Source organism: Rhinolophus sinicus, chromosome 14 (assembly GCF_057876585.1).
Source record: "Rhinolophus sinicus isolate RSI-liver-muscle chromosome 14, RSI-T2T, whole genome shotgun sequence".
Classification (NCBI taxonomy): Eukaryota; Metazoa; Chordata; class Mammalia; order Chiroptera; family Rhinolophidae; genus Rhinolophus; species Rhinolophus sinicus.
The window spans coordinates 22,226,451-22,240,072 of record NC_142514.1 but is presented as its reverse complement, the minus strand read 5'-3'; the positions used below and the strand labels follow the sequence as shown (position 1 = coordinate 22,240,072).

The window sequence follows — 13,622 nt, the reverse complement described above, 5'->3', positions numbered from 1 at the left end:
TTCTTTCAACTTTGTTCATTCAGATAGTTGTGAGTCATTTCTTCTCAGGCTAAAATAACTTAATGATACTTTTCATGATCTCAGAACTCTTCCACCAATCTCTAACAGCTGATCAGCTTTTTGAAAAGTGTTTCCCTAGCTTAAGCTGCTGTAAAATATCCATTTTAACACCCAAAGGAATACTTTTGTTTAGTACTTATATAGTAACTTTAGCCTTAACATTTGTACCTGTGATAAGTCATGATCGATCAAAATCATTCAGCAGAACATGAAATAATGACAGAAAGTGAGACCACGGCCAAGAAACACAAATAGATTAGTGAGGCCTCTCAAACTCAAGAACATACAAGCTGCTAAATCAGCTCTCATTAGTGCCAACTTTATTGAGCTGTCTGAGCAGTTATTTTTAAAATGCATTACTGTAGTTCAGCACTGTATCAAAATTATAAATACGAGCATAGATAAAGAAGAGCAGTATAATAAATTAGTGCTCAAGGAGCTACGTCTGTAATAAAACTTCTTCCGTGTTTAATGGAATCCAGGTTCTAGCTAATGCTGGCCTTCAAAATTACAAACCTCCTAGAAATTTTTATATAAAAAGGACTGAATCACTTGGCTAGAGATTGGGGTCTTCATATTCTCATTATGCACCCAAAGATGCAGCATGGTCCTTATATGACCATGTCTCCAGAGTACAGACAAACCAGGGGTACTATGCTAACAGAGATGGACTATACTCAGGGTTATGTCGTACACCTGCCAAAACAAGACACCTGGGAATATTACTAGAGAAGCAGCTCCTAGCAGTCCCCGATCCCTTCCTACTATCATATCCTTGCAGTTAAAATCTAACAATTCCTCTATTCTCATTTGAAACACGGTAGTAGTTCATAACTTTACAATTTTTTGCTATTATAAATAATGCTGCAACAAGTACCTTTGCACATGGAGCCTTAAGCACTTGTTAAATAATTTGATTCCTAGAAGTAGAGTTGCTAAGCAGGTACAGAATACCATCCCAAAACATGATGTCAACTTATATCTTTACCAACACCATACGAATAGTGCCCTTTTCCTCTAACACTTTTATTAGCTCTGGATATTATCTCTTTAAAATGCTTTCCAATCTACCCTTAGGGAAAACTACCAGGAAAATATAAATACTATTATTTAATATTGCCCTGCAAGTACTAGCCAATGAATTAGGCAAGGTAATTAAATATGAAGTATGAATATTGGAAAGAATGAAGCAGTTATTGTTATTGCAAATGATATTATATATCTTTAAAATGCAAAAGTAAACTTAGAAAACTCTTAAAGTAAAATTCTTGGGCTGTTGCCATGTTGGAATAACTAGTATTAGACTTGGCCTTCTGCTACAAACAATTAGAAGATTGGATGAAATGCATTAAGAAACTGTTTTTAGACAACGAAAACAGGGAAAGTGGGACTGTGATTTCTGAGAGAAGGGAATAAGGTAAGCCTATTATCACTTTGGCTTTCTGAATTCAAAAAGAGGAAATGATCTGTGGTTGAGCAGACAGAGTTGGTGTTCTGGAAGGCTGAGGTGCCTGTGAGTTGTGGGCACAGTACTAGAAGAGGCAACTACACAGGCAAAGAGTGCAATGAATCTGCATAGGAGAGCTCTACAGTCTGTGCTGAACACTAATATGTACACGTGGAGGGTGAAACTCCGAGAATATGGGTAAGGAACTATTGGGGAACTGTGAGCAGAAAAATTCCCAGGGTTCACATAGGTTGGGAGACATTTAAGTTTGGAGCAGCCACAGTAAAGATTCTTTGCTGAACACCCAGGACATTTAGTAGAGACCCCTGAAGAGTAACACCTACGTGGTGGGACTAATCTAACTCAATAGTAAAGATCACTCTAGAACTGCCCCCAAACTCAAAAACAAGTCTCAAAATCATCAAGATGAGGGGCGGCCAGTTAGCTCAGTTATTAGAGCGCGGTGCTCTTAACAAGGTTGCCAGTTCGATCCCCATATGGGCCACTGTGAGCTGTGCCCTCCACAACTAGATTGAAACAACTACTTGACTTGGAGCTGATGGGTCCTGGAAAAACACACTTAAAATAAATAACAGTTTTTTAAAAAATCATCAAAATGATCCACTAGCAACTTAACTAACAAGTAACCCAAAATTCAAAAGTCTTCAAAGAAAGACAACAAAAGTCAGACACTCAAAAACATGTATTTCAAGGTCCATCCTTTCATCAACAATTACTAGACATGTGAAAAAGTGGAAAAAAACAAAACAAAACAAAGTCACCCTAAAATCAGAAGAAATATTATTCAATAGAAACATACCCAGAGATGAAGGAGATGCTGGACTTGGCAAATAAATATGTAAAAACAGTTATTATACACATAATCAAAGATTTTTTTAAACGAACATACTGAAATAGAAAATACAAAATTTCTAGAAACAAAAAAATATAATATCTGGGGCTGGCCCGGTGGCTCAGGCGGTTAGAGCTCCATGCTCCTAACTCCGAAGGCTGCCGGTTTGATTCCCAAGTGGGCCAGTAGGCTCTCAACCACGAGGTTGCCAGTTCAATTCCTTGAGTCCCGCAAGGGATGGTGGGCTCCGCCCCCTGCAACTAAGATTGAACACGGCACCTTGAGCTGAGCTGCCACTGAGCTCCCGGCTGGCTCAGTTGGTTGGAGCGCGGGCTCTCAACCACAAGGTTGCTGGGTTCGACTCCCGCAAGGGATGGTGGGCTGCGCCCCCTGCAACGGCAACTGGACCTGGAGCTGAGCTGCGCCCTCCACAACCAAGACTGAAAGGACAACTTGCAGCTGAATAGCACCCTCCACAACTAAGATTGAAAGGACAACAACTTGACTGGAGAAAAGTCCTGGAAGTACACACTGTTCCCCAATAAAGTCCTGTTCCCCTTCCCCAATAAAAAATCTTAAAAAATAAATAAACAAATAAATAAAATATATAATATCTGCAATTTAAAAATTCATTAGATGAGCTTCATAGTAGATTATAAACTTATTAACTGCAGAAGAATAATCCATGAATGTGAAGATAAAGCAATGGAAACTATCTGATGTAAAAAAAAAAAAGACAAAAAAAAGAACAGAGGCTTAGTGACATATGGAACAGTATCAAATGGCCTGATATGTCTGTAACTGAAGTTCCAGAAAAGGGGAATTAGGGGCAGAAAAAATATTTGAAGAAAAGAGGAGAAACAAATATACTGCGTTAAGGTCCTTACATTATATGTCAGAGGTTTGCAAACTTTTTCTGTAAAAAGGTCAGATAGCTAATGTTTCAGGCTTTGTAGGCTAGTGGTCTCTGTTGCAACTCAACTCTGCTCTTATAGCACAAAATATGCCACAAGCCATATGCAAATGAATGACTGTAGTTGTGTTCCAATAAAACTTTATTTACAACAGCAGGTCGTGATCCAGATTTGGCCTGAAAGCTGTAGTTTGCCAACCCCTGCCATATATGAAATGGTATAATATATGATAAGTAGTAAGTGAAATGCATATGTGATGAGGGAAAATGCATATTGTCAAACCTCTAGGGCAATCACTAAATATAAAACAAAGAGATTAAACTCATAAGGCGATACTAGAGATAGAATACTAAAAATTACTCAATATTCTTTCATTGAGGCAGGATAAGGAAAAGGCAGGAAATGAGGGGGAAAGGAACAAAAAAACAGATGGCATAAATAGAAAACAAACAGCAAGATGATACACTTAAATCCAACTATACTGATAATTTTATTAAATGCAAACAGCCTGAATTCCATTTAAAAAGATTATCAGAGCTGATGAAAAAGGAAGAGTCAAATATATGCTGTCTACAAGAAATGCACTTTAAATCTAAAGATAAATTATATTAAAAGTAAATAGATGTTAAAAAGTATGATATGAAAACACTAAATACAAGAGAGCTGGAATGGTTATATTAATATGAGACAAAGTCAGCTCAAAATAACACAAGAGCTAAAAAGTTATTTTCTAATGATAAAAGGATTAATTCATTAAGAAAATATAACAACCATAAGTACCTATGAACCCAAAATATATACAGCAAAAACTGGCAGAACTGAAAAGAGAAATACTAAAATTCATAATTATTATTGTGTATTTCAACACTCCTCTCTCAGTAATTGATAGAAGCAATGGACAGAAAAATTAATAAGGGTATAAAACACTTGATCAACACTATCAACCAACTTGACCAAATTTACAGAGATAGAACACTACACACCAACAGTAAAATATGCATTCTTGGGCCGGCCCGGTGGCTCAGGCGGTTAGAGCTCCGTGCTCCTAACTCTGAAGGCTGCCGGTTCGATTCCTACATGGGCCAGTGGGCTCCCAACCACAAGGTTGCCAGTTCAATTCCTCGAGTCCTGCAAGGAATGGTGGGCTCTGCCCCCTGCAACTAAGGTTGAACACGGCACCTTGAGCTGAGCTGCCTCCCGGATGGCTCAGTTGGTTGGAGCGCAGGCTCTCAACCACAAGGTTGCCAGTTCAATTCCTCGACTCCTGCAAGGGATGGTGGGCAGCGCCCCCTGCAACTAAAATTGAACACGGCACCTTGAGCTGAGCTGCCGCTGAGCTCCCAGATGGCTCAGTTGGTTGGAGCGCATCCTCTCAACCACAAGGTTGCCGGTTCGACTCCCGCAAGGGATGGTGGGCTGTGCCCCCTGCAACTAGCAACGGCAACTACCTGGAGCTGAGCTGCGCCCTCCACAACTAAGACTGAAAGAACAACTTGAAGCTGAACAGAACCCTCCACAACTAAGGCTGAAAGGACAACAACTTGACTTGGAAAAAAAAGGCCTGGAAGTACACACTGTTCCCCAATAAAGTCCTGTTCCCCTTCCCCAATAAAATCTTTAAAAAAAATATATATATATGCATTCTTTTTAAGTGCGTATCAAACATCCACCAAGACAGACCATAGGCTGGGCCATAAAACAAGTTTTTAACATATTTAAAGGACTGAAATCAAACAGAGTATGCTCTCTGACCACATGGAATTAAATTAGAAGTCAATAACAAATAAAAATCCCCTAAAATTTGGAAATTAAAGACTAAACTTCTAAATAACCTATGTGTAAAAGGGATCACAAGAGATATTAGAAAATGTTTTGAACTGCATGAAAACACAACATTATCAAAATTTGTTGTTTGTGGCTAAAGCAATGTTTAGAGGGAAATGTATAGCTTTTAATGCTTATATTAAAAAAGGAAAAAGTTCTAAAAATCAATGAGTTGTTTCTACCTAAGAAGATATGAAAAAGATCAAATTAAACCATGTAAGTAGAAGGAAGGAAATAATAAAGATCAGAAACGACTGAAACAAATTGAGCAAAGGAAAAATCAATGAAACCAAAAGCTGGTTCTCTGTTTCAATATCAATAAATTGATCACTGGCAATAAAATCGATATTAATATCAATAAGTGATCAACCTCTAGCTAGATCAATCAAGAAAAAAGAAAAAAAAGGACACAAATTACCAGTATCTAGAAAAGGGAAACATCACTACAGAACTTATAGACATTAAAAGAATAAAAACAAATATTATAAACAACTCTTTGTCAATACATTCAGCAACACAGATAAAATGAAGAAATTCCTTAAAAGATATAATCAAAACTGATACAAAAAATAAAAATTATAAACAGCTATACAACAATTAAAGAAACTGAATATACAATATTAAAAAATTGAAAATACAATTTTAAAATCTGCCCACAAAGAAAACTCCAGGCCCAAATGGCTTCAGTGTTAAATTCTATTAGACATTTAAGGAAGACATAATAACCATCCTATACAAACACTCAGAGAACAGAGGAGGAGGAAAACTTCCCAACTCATTTTATGAGGCCAGTAATACTCTGAAACCCACACTAAAGACAGAGTAATTTCCCTTGTAAATAGATACAAAATTCCTTAACATTGTATTAGCAAATCAAATATATTAAAAGATAATGGGGGTGGCCAGTTAGCTCAGTTGCTTAGAGCATGATGCTCGCAACACCAGTGTGCTGATTCGATCTCTGCATTGGCCACTGTGAGCTGCGCCCTCCACAACTAGATTGAAACAACTACTTGACTTGGAGCTGATGGGTCCTGGAAAAACACACTTAAAATAAATAAAAGTTCAAAATAATAATAATAATAATAAGAAGAAGAAGAAGAAGAAGAAGAAGTATGGTTTACCCTAGGAATACACGATGTTTAACAGCCGAAAAGCAATACAATTCACCATATTAACAGAATAAATAAGAAAAGAAAATAAGATACCTCAACAGAAGCTGAAAAATTAATCATACATGATTAAAAACTCTAGCAAAATGGCAATAAAAGGAACTCCCTCAGCCTCATAAAGGGCATCTCCAAAAAGCAAAGGTTGAATGCTTTCCCCCTAAGATAGGGAACAGGGAAAAGATACGTCCTCTCACCACTTCTATTCAACATTGTCCTGGAGGTCTTGATCAGTGCAATAAGAGATGACAAAAATCAAAGGCACAGAGAATTGAAAGGAAGAAGAAACACTGGCATTGTTTACAGATGACATGATCACGTACATAAAAATCCCAAGAGATCTACAAAGACTCTTCTAGAACTAATAACTGAACTTAACAAGGCTACAGGGCCTTGTCAGGGCCAACATATGAAAATTGATTCTATTTCTATAAGTTAGTAATGAGCCATAGGAAAATGAATTCTAAAAAACAGTGCATTCATAAGAACATCAAAAACATGAAACACTTAGGGATCGATTTAACAAAATATGTGCGAAATAAGTACTGGAAACTATAAAACAACTGAAAGAAATGTAAAAGACCTAAATAAATGGAGAGACAGGCCAGGTACACAAATTAGAAGATTGAAACAATTACTACGTAAGTCAATTCTATTCAAATTGGCCTATGGAATCAATGTAATCTCAATCAAAATCCAAACAAGCTTTGTTTTGTAGAAGTTACCAAGCTGATTCTAAAATTTATAGTAAATGCAATGTACCTAGAATAGCCAAACCAATACTTAAAAAGAAGTGTAAAAGGGAACTTTTACCATACCTGCTTTCAAGACTTACTATTGTTAGACAGTATATGCAGTATTGGCATTTAGGATAGGCACATAGATCAATGGAAAGAAGAGAGTCCAGAAATAAATAAATATATTATCAATTGATTTTTTTAAAGTCAGCTTCCTTTTATTGTATCCATTTTTTTACAAAGGTAACACAGTAGTGATTCAATGGGGAAATATTAATATTTTCAAATAAATAGTGCCAGAATAACTGGATATCCATTATAGGGGGGAAAAAAATGAATCCTGACCCTTACTTTATACCATATACAAATTTTAACTCAAAATGGATCATAGAACTAAATGTAAAAGTTAAATTGCTAGAAGAAAACATGGAGAAAATCTTTAGGATCTTGAGGTAGGCAAAGATTTCTTAAGATACAAAAAGCATGGACCATAAAGAAAAATTTGACAAATTCTGCTCTTTGAAAGATACCATTAAGGAAATGAAAAGCCACGGCATGAACTAGAATAAAACATTTGTAGTACACATATCTGACAAAAGACTTGTATCCACAATACAGAAAGACCTCAACTCAATAATAGCACACACAACCCATTAGCAAACAATTTGAACAGACATTTCACAAAACATATACAAATTAGCACATGAAAAAATGTTCAACATCATTAGCTATGGGGAAATGCAAATCAAAACCACAATGAAATGTCATTACACACCCACTGTAATGGCTAAAACTAAAAAGAATTATAGCACCAAGTATTGGCAATGAGGTGGAAAAACTGGATCTCATGCACTGTTGGTGGGAATATAAAATGGCACAATTACTTTGGAAAACTGTTTAGCAGTTCTAATAAAGTTAAATCTACTCTATGACCCAGCAATTCCATTCCTCAATATTTACCCAAGCAAAGTGAAAACATATGTCCACCAAAAGACTTGAATGAGAATTTTCATAGCAGCTTCATTCATACTAGCCCCAAACTGGAAAGAAAATGTCCATCAATTGGTAAATAGATAAACTGGAGTACATTCATACCCTGGAATAGAACTGAGCAATAAAAAGGAACAAACCCCCCATACACACAGTGACATGAATTAATCTCAAAAGCATTAGCCTCAATAAAAGAAACCAGTCACAAAAGAGTACATACTGTGTGATTCCAGTTATATGAAATTCTAAAACAGGCAAAACTAATCTATAGTGACAGAAAGGAGATTACTAGTTGCCTGGAGCTGGAAGTGAAACAAGGGGGGCAGGAGGGTTACTACAAAAGGGTATAAGGGAAAAACAAGACCTGAGGGAAATTTTGGGTGGTGGAAATGTTCCTTATCTTATTTATGGTGATTGTTACAAATGAATATATGTCGAACCTCATTCAACTGTACTCTTAAAATGGGTGCATATTATTGTATGTAAATTATACCTTAATAAAGTCAAGTAAATAAAACTAGAAACAAGAATTTAGTAAGATGGAAAGTTACAAAATTAATAGACAAAAATGAATTCAGTCATGCGCAGTTTAATGACAGGGCTATGTTCTGAGAAACGCATCAGTAGGTGATTCCTCATTGCGCGAGCATCATATAATAGCGCGCACCCACGCAAATGCAGGTGGTACAGCCTACTGTTCTCCTAGGCTACATGGTACGGCCTATTGCTCAGGCTACAAACCTGTACAGCACGTTACTGGACTGAATACTGTACGCATTCAGTCTATAGTATTTGTGGATCTAAACACATCTAAGCACAGTAAAAATATGGCATAAAAGATTAAAAACGGCACACCTACATAGGGCCCTTACCATGACTGCGCTTGCAGGACTGGAAGTTACTCTGGTGAGGCAGTGAGTGAGTGGGGAGTGAATGTGAAGGCCTAGGACGGTACTGTCCACTGCTGTAGACTTAGAAACACTGCACTTAGGCTACACTCAATTTATAAAACAACAGGAGATTAAATCAAGCAGAAGAGAAAATGATGCAATGAAGAGACACGGCAAACACGAGATGTATGAGGCTGCTGCCCACATAACGTGCCATACTGTTTTACAGCAAAATTTTTGTTATATGTGAGTCGAAAGAGTACACTTTAAAAGAATAATAAAAGGTATCGTATAGCAAATACATAAACCAGTAGCATAGTCGTTTATTATCACTATCAGGTATAATGTCCTGTATATAACTGTACGTGCCGTACTTGTATACGACAGGCAGTGCAGGTTTGTTTATACCAGCATCACCACAAACACGTGAGTAACGCATTGCGCTACCATATGATGGCCAGGCGGTCACTAGGCCATAGGAATTTTTCAGCTCCATACAATCTTACAACTTTTTATCATCTACAAGAGGAATCTGTTAAAATGTGAGTCAGATCATATCATGCCTCTACATAAAATCTCCAATGGCTTCCATCTCAGAAAGAACTCGAAACTTTTTACCCTCATCGAAAAGGGCTTCAAGATCGCCTTCCCTCCAATTGCCCCACCCCCAGCTGTAACCTCCTTGGTTTTGATGTTTCCCATTGTGCCAACTCACTCCTGAAGGCCCCTGAGTCAGGAACGCTCCTCACCCTGATCATCACGTAACTTGTTCCTCAACTTGGTACAAGTCTTTGGTTCAGTGTCACCTCATCAGAGGTTATCTTGGCAACCCCATCTGTAGTATGGGGAGTTTCTTTGATTACTACAGCCAACAGCTATTGTCATGGGACCGATGTCATGTGAGACATAGTTTAGGAAACAGGAAAAAGGACTAAAAAGAAACATGATAGTTGTTTTCCAGAGGCAATTATGTGGAAAAGGAAGTAGAATTATTCTTTTAGTGGCTCTAGTAGACTAGCCCTCTACACTGATCACTAGACTGTAAGCTCCAAAAGGGCCAAGACTATTTTGGTTACTTCGGTATCCCCAACACAAAGCACATGTCTGGCACATGGCTGCTCAGTCGGTATTTGTTGAATGAATGTTCAGTGTGGTTCTAAAAAACAAAATGGACCAACAGGACTAAAGGGAAACAGATTTCAGTTCAATATAAAGAACAGCTTTTTAAAAATGAGAACTGAATGGGATTTTTTTGAGTTCAGGTGTCCTGATCTAGTGCCTTCGTATGTATGTGCAAGCAAACTGAGGTTTGGAAAGTTCTAAGTCAATGGTTAACATACTGCTTGTTTCAATCCATTAGTGGATTTTGAAATCGATCTAGTGGGTCAAAACTGGGATTTTAAATAACGTAAAATAATATTAAAAATACCAGTGCTATACAAGTTGTAGGAATTCTCATATGAATTTTGTTTCAGGTAGAAAGATAGATTAATGTGCAGAATCACAAGTATGTGTGTATTGGGGTCATGATGTAAAATGTATTTCTTACTGTGGGCTTTGGTAAAAAAAAAAAAAAAGAAAAATACTGGGTTAAGCTGCTCAAATTCTGTGAAGAATTTGCCCCCTTGCAAAGTAACGTGTTCTATGTTGCTGTTGTCGCAGAGGTAGAATGTCACTAATTTAGGGTGATTGTGCTTGGGAGAGGTGGGACTAGATGATCTCTCAGGATTATTCCGACTTCTACACTTTTAAACTATTTTGTTGTAGTTAAACGTTATTCTACATATGTGCGCGTGTCTTACAATAAGATCCTGAAATAAATCAAATTATAGCATAAGATACCATTCTAAGGGGTTTTCGTTTATTTGTTTTTTAGTCACTCTCAATGATAGAAACTACTGGCTCCACTATATGTATTAATTGTTTTAGTTATATTTTGCTATTGAACGTGTATACTTATGCTAGTTAGCCTTTTCTGGTTGTGAGGAGATTACAGACAGAGAAATGAATTCTTTCTCCTAAAGAAGTACAGGCCAGAGGCCTGGTTGGGGTAAGGGATTTGTCAACTATATGTGGAAAATAGGAAATAGAGAAAGAATTTCATTCTGCTTCTGAATAATTCTGTCGAAAACAGGCACTTTGCCTCATTTACTTAGACATCTGTGTTACATTTCCACTTAGCTAATAGAGCTCCAGCCTTAAAGTGGCCAAAGAAGAGCATTATGGTTACATCACAGCTTACAAAATAAAAATTCTAACATATCAATCATACTAGAAAAGTAGTGAAGATCCTGCCACAGTGATGGAGTAAGTATGGTAAAATCCCATTTATCTAGAATTCTTAAGAATGAATCATTCCAGTGGCACAATTTTCTAGGGAGTGGAAACTACTTAGTGCAATAAAGTTCTTTACAGCCCTAGGCTAAATAAGTCACAGAGGAGGTCACCAGATGGCAGGATAGAAGGCTCCTGACTTTTCCTCCTCCCATGAACACACCAAATACACAGCTACACACGGATCAATTCCCCTTGAGAGAAATCCAGAAACTAACTGAGTGACTCCTACCTATCGGGTAACTGAGAAAATATCCATTTCCAAATGGGTTGGCAAGACTGAGACACACTCTTGCCATAAGACCCACCCCTGGCACAGGGCCTTACAATTGGGAGGGAACTCCTGATTCTCAGTTTCTCCCTGAAGAGCAAAGGTTTTGGACCATACATGTAGCACCCCAACTTTTAAGGCTGCCACCTGAGGGATGGGTCCCCAAATCACCTAGCTCTGATAGCTCATGACTCCCACCGAACCACAGTAAACAAAAAAGCAGTTTTTAAACAGGTGCATAAGCACTTCCCATGGCTATCCAACGCCCCCCACCCCGGCTCAGTGCAGAGGGAGCAGGCAAAAGCCCCTATCTCTCAGTTTCTCCCTGGAAGGGATCTGACTGCATATTCACCCACCTGTTGCGTGAGGGTCCAGTTTCTCCCTAACAGGGGCTAGTCTGCTAATGTCCTGACTTTCCCAGCTGCCATCTGAACATCAGGCTTCTAATGAGCCTGCATGGGGAGCTAAAGAGGGAGGCAGTTAGTAGTCCTCCAGGAGCCTGAACAGGTGTGCGGGCTTTTCCCACACCTTTGGGACACTGACAGGTCATGGGACACCCTAATCTCCTGGGAGCCACTAAGAACAAAGGTGGCAGCTTGGACAAACACAAAGATTTGAGAAGCAATCAGGAGCTCAGGCCAGGCTGATTGACAAGGTTCATCTCCTACAAGAGGCCAGTCTGTCCAGCAGTGAGTGCATTTTGACATTTAAACATTCACCGTATTATTTTATCACACCTTGTATATGGAAGGATGGCTATGATACATAGCTAAGTTTTTTAAAAAGCAAGGAATATATATATATATATATATTTTTTTTTTTTTTAAACAAAGCAAAAAATAAGCAGAAACTCTGGAAGGATGGACAAGAAACCTAGAACAGTGATAGCCAATTGGAGGTGAGGAGGTGAGATGGCATCTGGGAGACAGGGGACAAGGATGGGAGGCAGACTTTACACTCTACACTTTAAAGTATTTTTTAAGTTTCGAATCATATTAATATATTCAAAAATAAATATTTGCAGTTTGTCAAACAAGTGGGTAAAATATTAACTATCAGTGTCACATTTAGCCAAATCCAGGCTGTAATTCAAGACTAAGATATTCTGGGAACTCTGGGAGCAAATGATATTCTGTGTCTTTAGTTAAATCAAGTTTCACATGCTACATGAACAAGTAACAAGATGACATTCCATTCGGAAAAGTCAAGAGGTTGTATTTCTTGGGAGAAAAAGAGAACTAACCAAGCTATTTCCAGGTTACCGAACTGTTACCCTCTGGCAATTGTCAATGTGGCTAGTGGCCTCAACACGATGATGATGGCAGGAATGGAAAAGAAGAAAAAGATGCAAAAGACTTAAATAGGAAATAAATCCATGGGTCTTGATAGCTGATTGGCTCTGGAAGCTAGAGAGATATAAAGAGAACACAGTGATTTTTAAAGCCTAGGTGTTTAGTTCTAACACTACCAGAAATTAGGAAGTCAGGAGGAAGTGGTTTAGAGGAAAAGCAACGACTTTGCTTTTAAGTACCTTGCGTTTGAGGGGAGTGAGAAATCAGGTAGAGATGTCCAGAGGGCCACTGGAAATGCTGATCTGAACTTCAGATGGGAAGTGAGGCTTGAAGATAGAAATATGGGAGATATTTGCAAATGGAGATAAAGGGGCTCAGAGGGAACATAGGGGAGGATTGCCTATGACTGTGGTGCAGGATGGGGAAAAGAAGCCTGTGTTACAGACAGAGATTACAGGGAGAATCAGGAGAATACTGTAACACGTAAGCCAAGGGTGGGGAGTTTCAAGAAGCAGTGAAGGGGTAAACACAGTGAGAAGTGAAAGTGCCACAGGCTATAATAACAGTAGTGATATGCATTGTCTCCTTGAATCCCACCCCACAGCACCTATCAGGTAAGTGGTATTATTATGCCCATTTTAGAGAAAAGGGTTAACCTAGACATCGACTCCAAAGCTGGAGGATGTAACTGCTAGCTCTACTCCTTCACCACCACTGTCGGGGGAGAGTAGTTCTACCACTATAGTAGTTCTACCACTAAATTAGCTATATGTCCATAGACAAGTAAATTTACCTTTCGGGGCTTAATTTCCTTCTCTGCTAATTGAAGGGATTGGTCTAG

General features: G+C 38.2%; 1 protein-coding gene across 4 annotated transcripts in view; it reads right to left on the bottom strand.

The window, feature by feature from the left end:
• ZBTB8A (zinc finger and BTB domain containing 8A) overlaps positions 1-13,622 on the bottom strand; it is a 42,016-nt gene that overhangs the window by 17,414 nt on the left and 10,980 nt on the right. Inside the window, exon 3 of one of the 4 annotated variants that reach the window (XM_088790917.1) lies at positions 13,021-13,107. The exons of 2 other annotated variants lie outside the window; for them this stretch is intronic. The gene's annotated coding sequence lies outside the window, so the exon portion shown is untranslated. Of the gene's footprint in view, positions 1-12,762; positions 12,896-13,020; positions 13,108-13,622 lie in introns of those variants that run through there. One more of the 4 variants, XM_088790916.1, reaches the window with a different exon arrangement.